Here is a 23,183-nt window from a genome sequence, read left to right on the forward strand (position 1 = left end):
AGCCAGGTCACGATCTTGCGGTCCGTGAGTTCGAGCCCCGCGTCAGGCTCTGGGCTGATGGCTCAGAGCCTGGAGCCTGTTTCCGATTCTGTGTCTCCCTCTCTCTCTCTGCCCCTCCCCTGTTCATGCTCTGTCTCTCTCTGTCCCAAAAATAAATAAAGGTTGGAAAAAAAAAAAAAAAGAATGCTAAAATGAGCACAGCTTCTTGAAGGGTAAGACCTGTGTAGCTGAAGTTCAACATTTTATAAGCTGAAGGACTTCAAGTGACTTTATTTATTAATTTCTGTCTTAGGTTTCTAGGGGATAAAACATTGAGAATAATATCTACCCCATTTGTTGCTTGAGGGAAAAAAATAATCTATTCAAAGTTATTTTTTAAAATATAAAGCACCTTTAACATAACTGTTTTGCAAACCAGAGTCATGTAAGTAATTAAACCTCAATAAACTGAGTAACAGATGTTCAGCTAACAGGCAATTACATCTATAGCTATTTTACCTAAAGTGAAGGGTATTGATACAATGTGAAGTTTTATGAAGCCTTACAAACCTTTTATCACACACTATTTGGAGTTTTTATTGAATTTAGAATAAGAAGCACAGAATTATATATGTATTATATTACATTAATTAGCTATTTACATCGATATTATAGTATTTTATTTATAATATTATTTATTGTATATAAATAAAATCTTTCTTGCTCACAGTCTATTTACTTTAATTCTCCTAAAGGCATGAAATAACAAAAGGAAAAACAAGAGATTTGCCCAGGCCAAATCCGTGAGAGGGCTGAAACCTGAGGGCCATCAGGGGCAAAGCCTTACTGACAAAGCCACTGGACATGTTGCGGAAAGAGTTGGTGCCTGAGTAAAACATCACAGCTGTGATTTCGGATTCAACTCTTGGGTCCTTTCTGTTCTGTTTTCAAGTCTCATAAAGGTTATTCTATTGCTTTTCATGTGTAAGACATTAGTATTGAAAAAAATTGTTTCCTTTGTGAAACTTTATAATTGCTCCTTTTAAAACACCTCAATGGCTAAATAACCAACAAACAAGCGATTATCTGATAAATGGAGTTTAAGCTTCTCACTGACATAGTCACGCAGAATTTGAAATCTCATGAACTTGTTTAAAAGAACAAAACAAACTTTTTTGAATTTAAAGTATAGTAAAAGAAAAAAAAACCCTGATTTGTATTTTAAATCCTTGTTCTGTTAATATGTAGATTCAGCATTTACTTCAACATTCTGTACTTCATCTAAATACCCATGTTCAGAAGTCAATAATATTTATTACATATTACAATATATTACATATATTACATATACAAACATATGGGGTTTTATGAGAATAATGTATATTAATGTATATTTAAGAGCTTTATGATTTGTGAAATGTAATGGCATTCATGTTAACATTTCTATGAAATAATTATTTTCTCAATGTTAAGGAGTTTAGTAAGCCCTGTAGGAGTATATGGACAAAGAAAGATCAATTTTCTAAACTTAAATCAAATTTTGGATTTTATTTTTTATTTTTTTCACACTCTCAGACTGACTTAAACAATAATTCAGTGAGTAATAGTGTTCATGAGAAAAAGAGCCTAAAAACCAGATTCCAGCTATAGAAAGCACACCATGGCTCAGCTCTCTACTTTTACTAGGTATTGTCACCATGAAGAAAACAAGAATCACATCAAATACATGGCCTTTTAACAATGACTCCCCTACTAATAAAATTGTCCCTGAAACACTCCTGGAATCCAACCCCTCAGGGTAGTTTTTCCATTTACCTAGGGAGGAATGCGATGGGAGGAAGTTAAAGGCTTTCTCTCTCTCTCTCTCTCTCTCTCTCTCTCTCTCTCTCTCTCTCTCTCTCTCTTTAAAGTGCATTTATTTATTTTGAATGAGAGAATATGCAAGGGGTGGAAGGCAGAGAGAGGAGAGAGAGAACCCCAAGCAGGCTCTGCACTGTCAGTGCAAACTCAAACGGTGACATGAAGACCTGAGATGAAATCAAGAGCTGGACCCTTAACTGACTGAGCCACTTAGGTGCCCCAAAGGGCTTGTGTTTCACAGAGGCAAATCTACTTCCAGAGTCAGTTCTTCATGCTCCTTCACCGGATTTATGAGACAAGTGTGTACTCAACCGAAGGAGGAGACACAATGGAGAGAAAATAAAAGAGGAAAAAATTTTTACTTGAACTTTGCAAGAATTATAGTGAATCTGCTGCAAGTATCTGGAGTCAATGACCTGTAATGTAAACACAAGTTTGTCAAACCTGCCTCTCGGAGGAAAAATGAGACATTATGTAGCCCGTAACCTTGTCAAAAATACCCACTTTTTATTATACTGACTCATTTCTCAGGGAAAATATTCTTGTTTTAGAGCAAAATTTAGAAGTCAGATCTGGTAGATGAGAAATGCACATTCTTCTGTCTGCCAAAAGGGCTATATTCACAGATCTATATTTACATGGTTGAGATACCAATTAGAAACCACTGTATGTCTCGTGCTCCAGGGAATCCTGTTGAACTAGTGTGCTCTCTGGTTGATCTCCTTAAAACTTGAGTTAAGAAGAAAATACTTTTTGTGTCCCTAAACACAAGGTTTAGAGGTTAATATCCTGGCATAGAAAATTCCACAGAATTCTAGCAATTTTCACCAGAGTAATTTAGTTTTTTCTCCTCACTGTATGTTCAACCCCAACTTAACCCACATCCTATTAACACATCTGTGATAGCAGATAGAATACCACAACCAAACATATAGAAAATATATAGGAAATATTTTTGCTCACATAACTGAAAAAGTCCAGAGATGACTGATAATGCTTTAGGCAACCTTTATTTAAAGTATACATTTTTTTTCACCAGGACTTGGTTTCTCCCTTGTGATCCCATAACTCAATATTTTCCCTTTTAGACTATATAGGCAAAAACCAAATTGAATAAATAAAAGATGTGAATAGTATCAAAACTTGGAAACAGTGATGGTTTGTAAGTTCAAGGAAACAAAAACAAAACATGACAAAAGTACATAAAAGTATGGAAAATTTCAATGGGGTTTTGAATCTAGAAAGAAAATTAATGGATAAAATTGATATTCTAAGACTGAAAACAATACCTGATATTTAAGAACTCAGTAGGTAGCTTCAACATCATATTAATACTACAAAAGCTCAGAGAATCTCAAGCAACATAGATACACTAGCAAATAAAAACAACATAATAAAAATATTCTACCTTGGCATATTTTAATCAAAGTAGAAAGCTAAAAACAAAATGAAACAAAACCAGAATCATAAAAGCAGCCAGAGGAAAAGATATATTATCTTCAAAAAGATCAAACAAAAGACTGATAGCTGGCTTTCTAACATAAGTAAAAAAGATCAGAAAGCAATGAAAAATGTTTATAAAATTCTGAAATATAAAAAGAAAATAAAGAAAAACACTGTTTTCTCAAATTCTAAGTAGAGCAAAAATGCCATTGAATATTGAGAATGAACGAGCATGTCTTCAGAAAAACAAAATAATAAACTGAGTTTTGTTATGTGTTGACTTCAACCATCACAACCTATACTAGAAGAATATTACAGAAAGTTTTTCAAGGAGAAGGAAAATAACCACTGAAAGAAGAATAGAATTGCAGAAAAAAAAAATCTGTGCATACTCCCCTGAGCATTAATGAGACAGACCGAACAGATAAATCAGTATTACTAACATTCTACAGTGAAAATTAGAAGTCACATGCCCCGTGAAAAAACTTACCAAAATACATGCCAGTATTGAGATGAACTATATTTGAATGACTTGCCTTCTTATAAAATTCACATCATTTCTTCCTTTTGTATTAGTACTAAAAGTAAGAAATTGACCCTAAGAATACTTTCTGTAAGTCCAGAAGTTATCTTCACGTGTAGACAGAAAACTAAGGCGGAAAGCTAGCAAGTGAACTGCCAAAGTAAAATGAGAATTAAGATCTGCCCACTTTCCATTAGTTCATTGATTATGGCAAAGCTGATTGTTAGGTATGACCAAATTGTGTGCTCATGGATATCAGTAAGTATAACAGCTGTATGCATTTTTCTTCAAAATAAACACATTCTCATCACCGCATTTAATTTCATTTCATATGCACATTTCATAATAGTCTTGCATTATTCTAATCCCAATATTAGAGAGGCATTTGATGGCCTGTCCACGTTTATCCTGACAGGAAGTAGAATCTGGACTGAAATTTAGTAGTATAGATTCCTGGCACCAAAATCATGTTTGCCCTTCCTAAAACAGAATATAAGCCAAAAAAGACACAAGCTACAAGAATGAGTTATTTGGATTAAGTGTCTGAAACACCCTGAATTATCTCATTTGGTGTGACAGTATTTCTCTACACCTACAACTTCATCACTTTCACCTTCCGATTCCATAGTTCTGCATGAGTAACTCCGAAGAACATTAAAAGTTCCTGTCACTACCAAAAGAATTCCAAATATAATTTGGCAAAAGAAGACAGGATATTTTCATTCAGGAAACTCTTTTTAATTGCCATCTCATTTTGTGTATGATATCTTCCTCTGAAGAAATCATATGCATTCCCTTCTAAGAACATGCAAACCATCATGATTTACGAGGTCCCAAGTTTTTTAATTTCCTGAGGATGATAAGGTAAAAAGGACTTTCTTGCTGTCAATAGTAGTTGTAAATATGTTCACAATACTTTGTTTTAAGGATTTAAAAAATCCACTATTATTACTAAAGTACATCAAGTGCATGGAATGGAGATCATCATCTTTAAATAGGGACTGTACCACTTAGAGATATGAAGAGAGAAGAGAGGTTAATATTTTAATCACAGAACAGAGTCATCTCAGGTGTATACAGTGACTAGTAGCATGGAAGGTAATATGAAACTAATAGACATGTAAGTTAATGAACTCTGAGTTCAAGAATCCTTTGTGGAAAAGATGAGGAAGAAGTTCTAGAACTTTAAGTGGATCTTGCCAGGAATGGGGAGAGCTTTGTAGCAAATGAACACAAAGACAACTAGATGACTTTCTGCATTTCTTCTTCAGGGTCTTATTTTAATTTGCTTCATTCCTTTATCAGTCTCTGCTACCCTTGAGCTCAGCCTGTTAGATTCTGATTGTATACTTTCACATTGCTCAAATTTGGTGACTCCCATTTTATCTCGAGTGGTTTTTCCCTGCTCAGCACATGCACACACACCACCATTCACCATTCCCACATACATCACACATATGGCATAAGGCTGGAGTTTTATTTTTAATTTGATATTTGCACATTGCATCACAAATCAGACGCTATGTCAAATTAGAGGATCATGCATTTCTTCCAATATAAGAAGTACAAAAGAGAAAACTTACAAACTCTCTTACATAAATATGTTTACAAAACTGTCTACGTTTGCCATCTATCAGGAGCTATAAGGCAGATCTCGCAATATGGAGGTTGGAACCCTAGTGTAACTGATATTTCCATCACAAGTTCCAAGATTTAAATTCAAACACTGACTTCTAAAAATCTTCAGATAATATATAAATATTTAAGAATCAGTTTGTATAGATTAACTACAGTTGATAAGGTTTATATGGCAAAGCTGATCAATTTAGGCATGGCCCCATATCAAGTAGAATCCACCTTAATCCTACTGCTAATGGTAAAAAATAAGGAAACTAAAACTTATTTTTAATAATTTTGCCTATTTTCTTCTGAAACCATATGAGGTCCATGGAATCAATACCTTGGATACTGATCCAGGTGAGCAAATTTAATTCTAGATTTAATATATAATTGAGTGATTCAAAGGCACCAGCTGAATAAATGAGCATCAGAGAGCTGAATGACACAGATTATTTATGCCCATATTTAGATCTGATAAAGAGTAGGTCCACTCTTCTTATATATCACTTATACTTCTTATACAAAAATTAAGTAAATTATCTGTAACATAATGAGTTAAAACATTAACACATTTAATTTTCTCTCATTATGCTATTCACTCGTTAAACAAATATTAATTAAGCATGTGTGCTAGTTACTGATTGAAGTATTACAGAAACAGCAATTTAAATTCAATTATGGCCCCTACATTTATGGAAGTATTGCATTTCTGTGAGGAAGCAGACAAATAAAAAATAAAGCAAAGAGAACAATATTAAGTAATCCAGTGTTGTTAAAAGTATTAAGAAAGAAAGAAAGGATTGCAAGATAAATACTAAACGCTGGCAAGCTTTTAGCTGTCAGTGAATGTTTCTCTTAATAAATGACATTTAGGGTAAGTTTTAAATAATGTGAGAAGAAGCTAGTCTCTTGACAAGTGGGACAAAGAGCATTCCAAGTCTATAGTACAGAGTATACGAAGGCTATGAAATTGGAAAAATCTTGGTGTGTTCAAGGAGCTAAAAAACAGAGCAACTTGTTAAGAATCAGGTTAGTGGTGTCTGGGTGGGTCAGTCGGTTAAGTGTCTGACTCTGGGTTTCAGCTTAGGGCATGGTCTCATGGTTTCTGGGTTTGAGCCCATCATCGGGCTCTGCACTAACAGTGTGGAGCCTGCTTGGGGTTCTCTGTCTCCTTCTCCCTCGCTCTGCCCCTCCCATGCTCATTCTCCATCTCTCTCTCTCTCTCTCTCTCTCTCTCTCTCTCTCTCTCTCAAGATAAATAAATATTAAAAAAAGAAAGAGTCAAGTTAATGACAAAGAGGTACAAGTGAGTTGCTCAATATAACTGATAGCTTGTGCCACACCCCTCAGGGGGTTGCAATAGGAAAAAAAAAAAATACATAATGATGAGGAAATGTGAGGCCTATCATGTATTTAAGGGAACGGGAGATATTTAGTCCAAAAAAGGAAGTATTTAGAAAAGAATAGAGGGTGCCTTCAACTTCCTAAAAATAATAATAATATAAATGCACATTAAACTGTCATCGGCTTGTACGAAGGTTTTCCAGTTGGAAGAACTAGGGCTGATGTATAGATACTTTGGTGTTAGGGATTTGAAGTCATTATAAGGAGGATGCTTTGGTTGCTCAGAGATGTCCAAAGACCAAATGGGCTGCTTTGGGACATTTTCCTTTTCTTAGTATAGGTTAGATATTTAATAATAAAGGTATTTTTGCCCTAACCATGAGTTTTCCTATATTTTTGTGTCATATTAGTCACTCAAAACAATCCTATTATTACCATTATACTTATAAGGAGCTGATGCACATGCATGTGAGATTGTAATCCAAATGACAAATGAAGACTTTCTCTTTATGATGAACATATAATTGAAGTAAACACTGAAATACAGAACTTGTGGGAGTCCAAAATGTATCCCCATGGGTTCTTCAAATTCCCACATGTACTTTCGGATGCAGCACATTAACTCAGATGTGAAAGATGTGAAATGCAGTCTAAGCAATTTACACAGACATAAAACATAACTGAATACTGGAGACTACTGAAGATCAGTAAAGAGGACAAGAAAGTTTTCATTGCCACCAGAAAAATTATAGACACAATTTCAATTAGAAGAAAAATAACAAGGGGCGCCTGGGTGGCGCAGTCGGTTAAGCGTCCGACTTCAGCCAGGTCACGATCTCCCGGTCCGGTAGTTCGAGCCCTGCGTCAGGCTCTGGGCTGATGGCTCAGCGCCTGGAGCCAGTTTCTGATTCTGTGTGTCCCTCTCTCTCTGACCCTCCCCCGTTCATGCTCTGTCTCTCTCTGTCCCCAAAATAAATAAACGTTGAAAAAAAAATTAAAAAAAAAAAAGAAGAAGAAAAATAACATTATTTTTAAACGGTGCTTTGTCCAATCACTAAAGAACAAGCCACAAAGGAGTTGTAAATGTTTCCTTAACCCCTATATGCCTCAAACCTTTTGAAAAGTGCTGCTTATCTTTTAGTTATTTGGGCTTCTGCCAATCTTCATCTTCTTGAGATTTCAACATTTCTACCTAGCTTCTTGAGGTATTTGAAAATACATTCTCCCAAGCAACATTTCTAGTGCCAGTTAATAATAATAATAGAGGGATATTTACTAGAAATTGTTGCTTGATTTCTGTTTTCTTTGGTTTCTTAACATTACATTGCCTAAGTTCACACAACGGATGCATGGCAAAACTGGATTTTATGACCAAATCTACCCAGTAAAAATAACTCCAATGCTGAATTTCTTAAAAAAGATAGCAACTCATGGGTGTTTCTTCTCCCACTCATCACTCAACACATTCTAATCTTCAACCTGCCTCCACAACGTGAATGAATCTGCTCAAGTTGTCACAGACTTGTTTTAAATTCAGGAGATACTTTTGAATCCTCATTATTACTAAAGTCTGAGCAGTATTTGACAAAGTCAACCATTTTTTTAAATATTTAAAATATGATTTTTATAATAGTTTATTCTCCTGGTTTGTAAATTTCTTGATGACAGAGATGAATACTGGATTTAATCAGGGCTCTGTATCCAACAATTCTCTTTCATTCTTGCTCTGTTCTACCTACCAGGTTAATCTTATGTATTTTCATGGCATCATGCTTGCCAATAACCCCAAAATTAATACCTTTATCTCAAAACTCTTTCTTGACTTCAGAACACAACAACATAATATATAAAAATCTTAAGGTGTCCCCCCCCCAAATCTATGCTTTATCTACTAGTGTTTGTCTGATCTATTAAACCAGTCTTGGATCCAGGCACTTGAGGCTGAATTTTGAAGACAACATTAATTCTACCTTTTTATTTTCATCAATGAAAATTTAGTTGATTTTGTCTTTAAAAGATCTCACAATATATCTACACGTATTTCCATATAGCTCAATGTTGACATTCCTGACAAACTCCATATTCTGCAAAATCATGCACTGATAAAACATAAATTATACAGAAAACAGGATTAGTGGTAGGCCAGTCAAAATCTATGCAACTTTGTTTACCAGAATATCAACAAATAAATAAGCATATTAATAAATGGATATATGAATAAATAAATTAATGAAAAATTGCTACTTCAGGAAATGACTTGAAGAATCCAGGCTGGCAAAGCTTAAAATAGCTGGAGGCTGACTTTTATATTAAATATGTGTGTGTGTGTGTGTGTGTGTGTGTGTGTGTTTGCACGCACATACATGTATACATTCATAGTAGAAATGCTAGCTTATAGATAGTTACAACTAAGGTGGGCACAGGAAGAATGCAACTGTTTCAGGAGCTGTGTATCATATAAGATGGGAATTGGGTTCAGCCACTCACTAATCTATTTTCCATTTCTATAATTATATTATAGGATATCATTATAGTATATTAACATTTCATGTTATTTAATTAATATAAGATTTCAAAAAGGTTATATGAATGGAATCCTATAAAACGTAACCTTTTTGGATTGTTTTTTTTAATAGGATAATTTTCTAGGGATGTACAAATGCATGTACAAGTTGTTACATGTATCAATTATCTGTTCATATGTAGTGCTGAGTATACTCCATGCTACGGATGTATTATAGAACCCTTCAAACCGTGAAGGACATTTGGGTAGTTCCAGTTATGCTTACTATAAGTAAAGCTATTATAGACATTCTTGTACAGGCATTTTGTGAACATAACTTTGTCTTTCTCTGGGATAAATGTTGAGGAGTTTAATTGATGGATTGTATAATGATTGCATTTTTTTGAAAGAAGTTGACAATGTATTTTCTAGAGTTGCTATACTATTTAAAATTATGCCAGTACGATTGTCCCAGTTTTTCTGTATCCTCACCAGCATTTGATGCTGTCACCATTTTTTTAGTTTAGCCATTATGTTAGGTATGCAGGTTTTAACTGAATTTCCCTGATTATGTTGAACATCGTTTCATGTGCGTATTTACCATTTGTATGTAGTCTTCATTGACAAAGACATCTCTTTATGTCTTTTGCTCATACTCTAATTGGATCATTTGCTTTTTATGACTGAGTTTTGAGAGTCCTTTATAAATTCTAGATAGTAGATCATTGTTAGATATGTGGTTTATAAATAATTCTTACCTTGTAGTTTGTTTCTTGATCTCTTAACATCTCCTTGTTTATCTCTTTTTAACAAAGGAAATTTTTATGAAATCAAATTTATCAATCTCTGTTATTACGTAACATGCTTCTGGGGTCAAGTATAAGTAGTCTTTGCCTACCCTTAGATCCTAAAGATTGTTTATTTTTTTCCTTAAAAGTTTCAGAATTTTGTATTTTACATTTACGTCTGTAATCTGTTGTGAGTTAATTTTTGCATAAGGTATGAAAATTAGGTCCCAGTTTACTTTTTTGCCTATGAATGTCCAAATACTCCAGTATCATGTGTATACGTATAATTTCATTGCATATATACACGAAACTCTGATTTTGGATTTGTCTATTTCTTTTCAGGTCTATCAGTTTTGGCGACACATCATTTGCAGGGGTTAGGTGCGTACACATGTAGGAATGCCATCCTTGGTGGAGGGACTCATTTATAATATAATATTCTTCTTTGTCTCTGATAGTTTTATCTTTCCCTGAAAATGGAGGGATCGCACCACATCATTCCTCAGGTTCTAAGGCCCCTGGTTGGTTGCCTATTTTTCTCCCCTTTTCTGAATCTTAAGTTAGTTTTGTATGTAATTCCCAGGGGTTTTAGTTGTATGTGGTGGAAAGAACAGGGAAAACTATGCTACTCCAACCTCCCAGAAACAGAAATCCCAGGCACTCATTTTAACTTTTTAGAGCTGAAAAGTGCCCGTTTGTGCAGCAGCCAAAAAGAATTTTCCCCTCTTGCCTAAAGTTATTATTTTTTTCCCACTATACTGGCTCTATAAATACAGGAAAAATTTGGTATGCAAAAATACAAACTCTGTGTGATACTGACACAAATCCTCTATTTAACTACTTGGCTGAGATAATTTGCATTATACAAACATACATGATAACAGAACAGACTGGGTTTTCTTCTGTCCACTCGCTTAATCCTTGGTTTGAGTTTTCAATACATCTTCTTCCCCAGAATTAAAAGAGAACTTTTATAAATGTAAATATGATTAAGACCCTCCTATATGTTACTTTTGCAATAAGTTGTAAAACAGAAGATCCTGAATCATCTTTCTCCTACCTATCTCAATAATTACATTCTTGGAGAAGTACTTTATTCTGTATCTTCCAAATATGCTAACTTTTTAAAGTTTCTGAAACATTCAAGGTTATTTTCCATCTGAGCATCTTTGATTATGGTTTTCCCAGTATTTAAAATGCTTTTTTAACCCAGATTTCCCTTTTGCTCCCAGATTTACATTGTCTAATTTTACTTACCCTTTAGGTATCAAATCAGCCATAAACATCTGAGGGAAACCAGCATGGTATCCAAGATTAGAATACTCTTCTTTATGTTTGTTAGCATGCTATTTTTTTTCTTTTTAAATCACAAGACACATTTATTTGATATCATGAGGCCTAAATTCCCTTTTTTTTTAATGGCCCTTATACCTGGAACCCAAGGTGTACCAGTACACAGTATGCAGCTGATCCTAAGGTACCTTGGGTTCCCCATCTTGACACTGCTCTTGAGAAAGAGCAAAGCACTTAGTTAACTTAGTATACTTCACACAGTAGGTGGAGAAAAAAAAAACAACTGCATGCAAACACACATGCAAACACATATGAAACACAAAAAACAGGCATTCATGCAAATCCTTGGGACCAGTTTTTCTTCTGGGCAGCTGCAAGGTATTTTACCATTTACCCAGGAGACCATCACTACCTGTCCCTTGAAACTTTTCCCCCCATCGGGGCGCCTGGGTGGCTCAGTCGGTTGAGTGTCCGACTTCAGCTCAGGTCACGATCTCACAGTTCGTGAGTTCGAGCCCCGCATCAGGCTCTGGGCTGGTGGCTCAGAGCCTGGAGCCTGCTTCCGATTCTGTGTCTCCCTCTCTCTCTCTGACCCTCCCCCATTCATGCTCTGTCTCTCTCTGTCTCAAAAATAAATAAACATTAAAAAAAAAAAAAGAAAAGAAAAGAAACTTTCCCCTGAAGAACAGCCTCAGGGCATTACTCTCTCTATTGACCCAGCCCAAATTTTATCACCCTGCCACTGAAGAGCTGGCTCCTTCACCTTCAATCAGGGGATATTTTCCCCTTTTGAACACCATAGGGGATGGAAAGGGTGGTCCTGCAGGCAGGGGTCTTTCTCTCTGGTTAACTGCTATAGGACCTTTTTTTGGCACAGCACCTAAAGAGTCAAGGGATAGTTATGCGATGACAGAATTAAAAAAAATCAGTGAAAGAAATAAAACATGACAAATTTTCATGCATTCTCACCTCCTAATTTGCAGGAATATTAATGAACGTGGAAGTGATAGGAGATCTTCTGGTTAAACATAATGAGTTAAATGCACTTTGTTGTCTCCATCTCCATTTCCTTTTGGAACCTCACTAATATTGCAGTCAGAGGATTTTTTTTAATGTTTGTAATGCTTATTTATTTTTGAAGGAGAGAGAGAGTGTGAGTGGGGGAGGAGCAGAGAGAGAGGGAGACTCAGAATCTGAAGCAGGTTCCAGGCTCCGAGCTGTCAGCACAGAGCCAGATGTGGGGCTCCAGCTCATAGACCGTGAGATCATGACCTGAGCTGAAAGACACTTAAAGTAGTGAGCCACCCAGGCAGACTCCCCCGGAGGATTTTTTTTTAATGGGCATAAACCAAAAGGTTAAAAAGGATAATATGAGAGGCAATAAAAGGAAATGAATGTATTTTAAAAAAAATTTAGAAGCTGGAGAAGAGATGAAGTAATGGTGGAAACCGTGCTGAGATCAGGAAGTTTGAATAAGATGCATATGGTAAGGTCTCCAGCTCCCCCCTTTCTTCCCCCCAACCCCCAGGAGGCTTCAAGCCAAAAATTTTACAACAAGAAAACAAAGTAAACTCTCTTTCGAGAAATGGACTTTCGAAAAAGGGGAAAAACAAAAAAAAAGTAGCTATAGGTCTGTAGCATCCCTCAGTGACTTGTTCTACTCCCAACAGCAGACAAACTTCCATCCATATATGAGACCCTGATTAGATAAAGGTAAAAGTAAGGAATAACAAATATTTCTGGAAAGTCTATACCATGATAGATAATGGTAAAAAAATCAATCTGATCAAATATTAGGACAAAGGAAAAAAATACTGGGAAATAAAAAGTTTCTTAAAGGAAAAACAGAAGGTATTGCATTACTGAAACACAAAGAGGAGTTTATTGAAAAAGGAAAATCATGGGGCGCCTGAGTGGCTCAGTCGGTTAAGCGTCCGACTTCAGCTCAGGTCACGATCTCGTGGTCCGTGAGTTCGAGCCCCGCGTCGGGCTCTGGGCTGATGGCTCACAGCCTGGAGCCTGCTTCTGATTCTTTATCTCCCTCTCTCTCTGCCCCTCCCCCGTTCATGCTGTCTCTCTCTGTCTCAAAAATAAATAAAACCTTAAAAAATTAAAAAAAAAAAAAGAAAAAGGAAAATCAGATAATCAGAATTATAAAGTGCTTTTTTCAATGAAGATATGACTGCCAAAACATGAAAATTTCAAAAAAGGAATGGAAAAAAAAATTAAGGAAACCTTTGAGACAAGGGACAAAATTAAAAGCAATGAAATATCATTGAAATCAATAAGAAATTTAGAGAATTTTTCCAAGAGGAAAACTAGCCAAATAATAAAAATGTAAAGAGAAGGAAGAAATGAAATGGGTGTAAATTACCAAGTAAATTGCACCGGATTATTTTTGAGTATTGAAGGTACCAGTGTTGAGAATGAAATAATTTCCTCTGTGCTACATACAATTAATGAAACACACACACACACACACACACACACACACACACACACACACACACAAAACCATTGTGAATTTCTAGAACATTGTAATAAGAATGACAACACATTCTTAATAGCAACACCAAGAGGTAAAAGGCAATAAATCACTAACACTAAACATCTAAGTAGGCCTACATATAATAAAATAAAACAAAATGTGAAAGCTACCCAAATGTCCAATACTAGAATAAATCAATACAGTGGAATACATCCATACAGTAGACTAATATACACTAATGAGTACATGATAGAAGTCCATATAATATAATCTCACAAAAATAATTTAGAGAGCACAGACTAAGAGCAAAAATAGCATATACTCTTTTAGACTCTTTTCATTAACGAAAAGTACAGAAGAGACCAAACTAATCTATTATGTTGAAAGTTAGAATAGAAGTTGTGCTGGGAAACAGTGACTAGAGAATAGAATAATGGGGGACTTGCAGAGTTCAGGCAGTATTTCTTGATCTGGGTGTATGTGGCATAAAATTGTTTAACATATAGACATTCACCTAATGTACATTTATATCTTTGCACCACTTTTATGTAAAGTTCATTCTTTATTTATGTTTTTTTTTCCTTTGCAACAGAATTAAAGAATTACCAAATTATAGTTAAGGAGGTTCCCTACAGAACAGATATGCAGTGGGTTTAAAAACCAACCAGATAAATCAGAGTAGGATGAAAATTTGAATTAAGTTGTCAAAGGAAAACAAATGAGACAATTATTAACTTTAATTCGGAGATATAAATGCCAGGGCACCTGGGTGGCTCAGCTGGTTAAGTGTCCAACTTCAGCTCAGGTCATGATCTCATGGTCTGTGAGTTTGAGCCCCAGGTTGGGCTCTGTGCTGACAGCTCTGAGCCAAGAGCCTGCATCAGATTCTCTCTCTCTCTCTCTCTCTCTCCCTCTCTCTCTCTCTCTCTCTGCCATTCCCCCACTCATGCCCCTGTCTCTGTCTCTCAAGGATGAATAAACATGAAAAAAAAAAATTGAAACACAAATGTTATATAAGAAATACAAGGCAATCATAGTGTTTTATGTATCTTAGCTAAAATAGTCATATAATCGTAACATAAAAAACAGAATATTATTTGATTAAAATGGTAATACTACTCTAATGGGAGAATCACATAGGAAAGCTCAGTGTGGGACTAGATATAACAGAAACTCTCATCTTTTAAAATAAGAAATCATATAATTTCTAAGACCCTAATATCAAAAACTAGTCATGTAATATAAAGGAAAATCTCAGAAAAATTAAACATGTTCAAAATAATACCATCTGGGGTGCCTGGATAGCTCAGTTGGAGAAGCATGTGACTCCTGATCATGGGGATGTGAGTTCCAGCATGAGTTCAAGCAGAGCTCAAGTGGGGTATAGGGACTACTTAAATAAATAAAACTTTACAAAAAATGATGCCATCTAAGCAGCAGGAATTTATACTTAAAAATTATTAGAGAGCTGCTATTTTTGTTATTAGCCTAGTAATAGTTACTAATTTTTAAATGATATATTCTATTTATAAGTAAATAGTAACTTTATTTTTTTTAATGTTTATTTATTTTGAGAGAGAGATGGGGGTGGGAGGGAAAGAGAGAGAGAGAGAGAGAGAGAGAGAGAGAATTTCAAGCAGGCACCACACTGTCAGTGCAGAGCCCAATGAGGGGCTCAAACTTACAAACTGTGAGATCATGACCTAAGCCAAAATCAAGAGTCAGATGCTTAACCAACTGAGCCACGCAGGTGCCTCTATAAGTAAAAAGTAACTTTATTTTTTTAAATTTTTTTAACGTTTATTTATTTTTGAGACAGAGAGAGACAGAGCATGAACGGGGGAGGGTCAGAGAGAGGGAGACACAGAATCTGAAACAGGCTCCAGGCTCTGAGCTGTCAGCACAGATCCTGACGCGGGATTCAAACTCATGGACCGTGAGATCGTGAGTCGTTCGCTCAACCGACTGAGCCACCCAGGCGCCCCAAGTAAAAAGTAACTTTGAAGATACATACCTAAAAAGAATTCTAGTGGGATTAATATTTAATTAACATTTAATCTATAGTTAACTTATAATTTGTGATTATTTTCACAAAAAATTTTTCTTATTAAATATTTTCCACATTTTTTCCAATACACCAATTTGGTCTTAATATTAGATTTTTTTTATGGGGCTAGTGCATAGTGGTACAAATATTATGAATCAATGAATGTTGATGTTTATTTGCCTGAATTTGAACTGGATTAAAAAATAGTGCTTGGATAATATATATTTTTAATTAGTAGCATTTTTATTTGTTACCATAATTGTGCTGTTCCCAAATAGGGTTACAAGTATGACTGAAATCTAGATGGAGTTTTTAGATATATTTTCATATAGAAACATATAAATTTTATATTATTTATTCATAGACACCTGATAATATGGACTTTTCTAGCATCTCAAAATGTAAGAAGGTATCATTAAGTGGTTATTTCTAGGTAAAATCTTACAGTTCGTCTTTAATAAAGTGATAAATATCACTTATTTATTGGAAAGAATATATACATGTGTTCCAATAATGCCTGAAAGGTACAAATATATATTTTGCATACTTACAAAATATTACATATGTATTTTTTATGTACATGTTCAACAGTGGGTTTGCTTCAAATTATTATGGTAATGTTTAGTCAAAAAAGTATAAAAGAGTACATAAATTATTTGTTAAATAACTGGTGCTCAGGAGATCAGAGTTATGTTGTATTTTTCTTAATTCAGAGCCTACATTTGCTTAGGAGGAAAGCATTAAGGCTGGATTGGTTTAAAGAAATTCTGTAGCTGTTAAAATAAATGACTTGGAAATTAGTCTGAAGTAGCTTCATACAGGCTCTGCAGCCAGTTTGCTAAATATAGACACTAAATTCTGCTGCTTTTGCTAAAGGGCAATCCAGAGACAGCTTTGGTATTATTTAATAAATGACACAGCTTCAGAATAGCCGAAATGGTTTAGTCAATTTTCAGTTATAGATGAGATCTTATATGTATGTGTGTGCATATATAGATATAAATACATCACTTAGCATTTGGCCATTCTATTCAACTATTTTTTGTTTGTTTGCTTTCAATGTTTATTTTTGAGAGAGAGACAGAGTGTGAGCAGGGAGGGGCACAGAGAGGGAGAAACAGAATCTGAAGCAGGCTCCAGGTTCTGGATTGTCAGCGCAGAGCCTGATGTGGGACTCGAACCCGCAAACCATGAGATCATGACCTGAGCCAAAGTCGGACGCCTAACCGACTTTGAACCACCCAGGCCCCCCATTCAACTATTTTTTAATTGATGAACCTGCACCAGTCACTGTAATGGACAAAACCAAATAACAAAACAAAAAAAAAAATGAATAAGGCATGATTCCTGACTTCACCTGACCTGAAGGAATTCACCAACTTAGAAGCACAGAAAAGTAGATGATCAAAAGTCACTGTGTGGTTATAATAAAGGGAATTACAACATACTATAGGAGTATCAAAAATAAGTAATGGAATACCCCAAAATACTCATTAAATTATTAGGATTGACGCTTTTCTGAAAAAAAATGAAGCTATGCTGATTCTTAAAGGAAGACCTGTTTGTGTTTTGTTTTGTTTTGTTTTGTTTTGTTTTGTAAACATATCGGAAAGATGAAATTATTCCAGGCACGTATGCACTGCAGGGGACAACATGAGCACAAGCTTGAAGGTGAGAGAGTGTTTCATCTGTATGTAATAGGGCTGGAGTAGAAATTCATAGTTTAGTATTGCTTGACCATAGAATTCAATGCAAACAAAACCTAAAAGGAAGCAGGGCATAGTTCACAGAGGTTTTTGAATTCAGAGCTAATTTCAATTTTATCCTATGGACATCCAGAAGGAGACGAATTTCTAGCAGCAAAACAGAAGCTAACTTTAAGTATCACAATCCAAGCACAGAAAACCATAAATGAAAGTTACACCACTAGCAATACTGACAAAGATGGAAAGGATATGGAGAGCCTGAGAAAGCTCAGTGGGAAGAGGTGGTTGGCAAGAGTTGGGATATAAAGGCGAAAGAGTCAAAGATGACTTTCGGGCATCTGATTGGGTGATGCTGCCAACTAATAAAACAAACAAAAAGTTGTGGTAAAATATGGTTAAAATATAGACATTTCGAGTTCAGGGTTTTTTTATGTTTATTTATTCTTGAGACACACACACACACACACACACACACACACACACACACTCACAGTGTGAGTGGGGGAGGGGCAGAGAGAGAGGGAGACACAGAATCCGAAACAGGCTCCAGGCTTCGAGCTGTCAGCACAGAGCCCGACGTGGGGCTCTAATTCATGAGCCACAAGATCATGACCTGAGCCGAAGTCGGACACTTAACCGACTGAGTCACCCAGGCGCCCCGAGTTCAGCTTTTTTATATTCAAGTTTTCTGGTAGAATTATCCAGCAAGAAGTTACAACGTAGGTGAATGGTAGATATATATAGAGAGAGATCAGAGTAAGAGTAAAAAGTGATCAATTAAACTTGAGAAATTAAATCTATGAAGGGTGGATAAACTTTCAATATTGGCAAATGCTAGGAAAATAGCAACCTTTTAAAAGATAAGAAGAGTGATGCCTGGGTGGTTCAGTTGGTTGAGTGTCCGACTTGAGTTTAGCTCAGGTCATGATCCCAAGGTGTGGGATCAAGCCCCGTGTCAGGATCTGTGCTGAGAGTGCAGAGTGCTTGAGATTCATTCTCTCTCTCTCTCTCTCTCTCTCTCTCTCTCTATCTCTCTCCCTCCCTCCCTCCCTCCCCCCCCCCGCCCTTCTCCATACCCTCTCACTCAGGCTTTTCTCTCTCTAAAATTATATATATATAATATATATTAATAATAATTAAAAATAAAAGATAAGAGATATGTCATTGAGAAAGGATAAGTAAAAGTAGAATAAGAAGATTAAATGTTGCAGACCCCAGGGGGACATAGGTGGCTCAGTTAAGCATGTGACTTCGGCCCAGGTCATGATCTTGCAGTTTGTGTGTTCCAGCCCTGTGTCAGGCTCTGTGCTGACAGCTCAGAATCTGGAACATGCTTCGGATCCTGTGTCTCCCTCTCTCTCTGCCCCTCCCTGACTCATGCTCTGTATGTCTGTCTCTCTCTCTCAAAAATAAAAGAAAACATTAAAAAATTTTTAAAGAAAATGTTGCAGACCCCAGAGAAAAACGTTAAGTGGCATGGAGTGATCAAAATGTTCAATGTGACAGGTCCAGTGATCCAGAAAGTGAAAACTGTTTAATTTATTTAACAATTAGAAGCTCAATATTATTATAAATAAGAGCTGCCTGAGTAGAAGTGTGATGGCAGAAGGCAGGTTTCGGGGTTTCCCTAGAAAACTTTACATTCCTTCTAAAATTTAGTGTCCGTTCTATGTAATGTCATATTTATTAACATTAAGAACACTCATGATGCTCTTGATAATTAATATATCCTATTATAGTAAGGATGACTTTCTTTTTTGCTTTATAAGAAACAGTAGTTTACAGTGAGTGTCAATAACTATAAAGGGTCTGAGTTTTTACCATGGTAAAGGTTAACAAGGTAGCCTGTCACAATTACATGGAAGATAGAAGAATCTGTCACTCCTCAGTCAGAGGCAAAGTACTCATAGCAACAGCCATAGCAGTGACCATAGTATATCTCTGCATCCCTTGCATCCTAAGTTGTATCTTTGCATATAGTAATATTAATTGTAGGAGCAGAACCACAAGCTTAGGCACCCAGATCTTTTATAATAAGGAGTAAGCCTGCCTGAGCTTAGCTCTAGGAGGAGATATTATCTTTATTATATTGTATAGTAAACAAACCTGTCATTTCTTCAGAAGGGAGACCCCCATCTCAATAGTTCAAGGCTCTCTGCTATAAATTATCAATCAAAAGTTAGTCCAGAACAAATACAGCAAGTGTATAGAAATGCACAGATCGTGCAAAATTTTTGGTCAATAATATTCACTTCTCTTATCTACACTTCTTGGTTTGTGGTGAATTCTCCCATAAATATGCCACTTGCTTGGCCACTGTAATCTAACCAATGAAATCTAGAAATAAATATATTTATTTCTCCTATATAATATTTAATCAAGGCTCCTGTAATAAGACTTCATGCAGTGATAGGAAGTAAACATGAAGTATTGACCTCAATCATTCCTCCCAGGGGCCTGAACACAGATACCAAATTTTGAACAAATCTTTTAACCTTTCAAGGTCTAAGTTAGAAAATCAAGTGAATTTCCACAAGGTTTAGTATTGACCTTTACACTGATTAGAAGTATCTATCTAGGTCCCGTAGAATGTATTAGAGATTTACAGATCTTTGCACATTGTCCCATAAGAAAGCTTGAAGTAATTCTATCATCCAGAACTACCCTAGACAGTGAGTTGAGTCAGACCTGAAAGCCTTCCTCGGTGGAGGTCATGCCATCGATCATTTTGGCTAAAGTCAGAGACCATCCAAGATTTCACACTGCATTTTGTTGTCATATCTCCTTAGTCTCCTTGAATACGTGGTTATTGAGACTTGCCTTACTTATGACAACCTTGAAATTTTCAATATTGCTAAGTAGTTTTTAGAATGACTCTCAATGCAGGTTTGATGATACTTCTCATTATTATATCAAAGTTATGCATCATGGGGGAGAAAATCACAAATTTGATGTGAGCTTCTCAGTGCATGTCAGGGAGTACATGATGCTAAGTATTATTTTTGGCAATGCCAGCTTGATAACTGGGTTAAGATGGTGAGTGTCAGGGTTCTCCTCTATATAGTTACTATTATTCCCTTTGTAATGAACACATATTTACTTGGGGGTAGAGATGCATTCAGACTATGCATACAGTCCTTTTCTTCACTTGTGTTTGTTATTTTAATACAACTATTTGGATCTTGCCTGTTGAAAATATAGCTGTGGTTGGGTTTTTAAAAATTGTTTAATGTTTATTTATTTTTGAGAAAGAGAGACAGAGCATGAGAGGAGGAGGAGCAGAGAGAGAGGGAGACAAAGAATCCAGGGCAGGCTCCAGGCTCTGAGCTGTCAGCACAGAGCCCAACGCAGGGGTCAAACTCACAAACTGCAAGATCATGACCTGAGCTGAAGTTGGATGCTTAACCAAATGAGCCACCGAGAAGCCCCTACAGCTGTGGAGTTCTAACAGTGATTTTTATACTTCCTTCATTCTTTCTACATTTATTAATTGGAATTCTTTTCCAAAAAGTCAGATGTACATTTTATCCATTTACTTATATTATTTGATTATAATACTTGTGTGGAATCATGGGTATTTATTTTGTTCTTTGACTTATTACTCAGTATTATTCATCACAAATTCTAGAATTGCTCAAATTATTCCCACTTTGGCCACTGGGAGTTCTTTCAGATTAACTCCAGTGCCCTTTTGGCATGCCTCATTTTTTTTCTTCTTTGTTTTCTCTTTCTCCCATCCTTCTGCCATTCCCCTATTCTCAGTCATATAATTTGGTAGCATTAAGTTTCCCTTCTTTAGTTTTATGGGTTAAGACAATCAAACAGTCTCTCTCCTGGCAATAGTTGGTTCAAAGATGAGAATTTAACCCAATTTTGTCTAATTAATGGGAATGGAGCATAGGACTTCTATTAGGTTCTCAGAAGAGACCCTCTCTTTCCCCCAGAAGATGTAATGTGAATATGTGATATGTGAGAATACCACTGATATTTGCCTGATCAGAAATCAACATCTTGGACAACCTTGTGGGGTAACAGTCACCCTTATGAAGCCTGATAACCTAGTTGAAACAACAAAAACAAAACATTCACATGGGGAACTGGGGAGCCCTGATGAAACTGTTGGAGCCACTGGGCCTAAGTCTTGTGTAAAGTCAACAAATGCATTGTATGTATGTATGTATGTATGTATGTATGTATTAATGTTTATTTACTTTTGAGAGAGAGAGAGAGAGAGAGAGAGCGAGAGCGAGAGCGCATGAGCAGGGGAGGGACAGAGAAAGAGGGAGATACAGAATCTGAAGCAGACTCCAGGCTCTGAGCTGTCAGCACAGAGCCCAACATGGGGCTCAAACTCACCAACTGCGAGATCATGACTTGAGCCAAAGTTGGCTGCTTAACCAACTGAGCCACCCAGGTGCCCCAACAAATTTATTTTGTAGTTGGGCCAGTTTGGGGTCAATACTTGTTTGTAAACTGTAACTAAATAATGATGTCCTCAAATCAAACCATAGCCATCCATATTTACCTTTCCATTTGCCATTTTGGTGTCCAGTGACTAGAAAGAATGCACTGGTCCTGGAATAATGTTTTTATACTATTCATCTTGTAGATAACTTGTTAGCTCCAAATACTTTAAAGTATTAATCATGAGCATAGTACTTCAACATATTTTTCCACCTAAAAATATAATTAAATAGATTTTGTTGTTGCTGTGGCTATATCCCTATATCATGGTCCACTACCATGCCAAGGCTAGTCAATACTTGGGGACCTTCAGGATAAACTCTAACAAGTGTGGGTTTATGCTGCTTTTATAAGGAGCAGAATACCATATAGGCAATGGGCAATAAGAGACAAATTTGCATTAAACCTATCTTCCGGTTCACCTTTGAAAATGTTCCCTCCACGCTCCTCATTTCCACCTACAGATAGGTCTTCCATTAATCAAATGAGTCAGTAAGAAATATGTGGCATAAAGCACTACTTCTTAACCTATTTAATTTTATAGAAGGCAACAAGCCCATGACTGACTTAAATTTTTACACAGGCAAGCTGCCTGACCATCAAATATCAACCCATTTCTGTGAGTACCTGTGCTCACTACAAGATCTGTACCCACTCACTCACCTGTAACCTTGTCCAGTTTATAACTTTGCACTGCTTATTTGCCTTGAAACAGAAATCCCAAGTTATCGTTCTTGTTAACCTCTCAGTCCACATGTGACTTCGTTATCTTACCTACCAGAGCATTCGTACAAAGATTACAAATGTACAACATACTGACTCTTTGCCACTATCTATACAGACCTACCTGGTATTCATCAAGGTTACCTGCCATCATGATACAGAAACTGGAAGACATAGTGGGAAAGACATGCAAATTCATCAGGGCAGGACTAACACTGTTACACAGAGAATGGCAAGTGTAGGGAATAAGTTAGAATTCTCTGGATGAGCACTGGGTGTTGTATGTAAGCCAATTTGACAATAAACTATATTTTACAAAAAAGAATTCTCTGAGCTTTCACCAGTGGGTTAACAAGGTTTAGGGTGGAAAGCTGCCACAGGGCAAAAGTGCTCAGTGTAGAA

This window comes from Prionailurus bengalensis, chromosome E4, assembly GCF_016509475.1.
Source record: "Prionailurus bengalensis isolate Pbe53 chromosome E4, Fcat_Pben_1.1_paternal_pri, whole genome shotgun sequence".
NCBI lineage: Eukaryota > Metazoa > Chordata > Mammalia > Carnivora > Felidae > Prionailurus > Prionailurus bengalensis.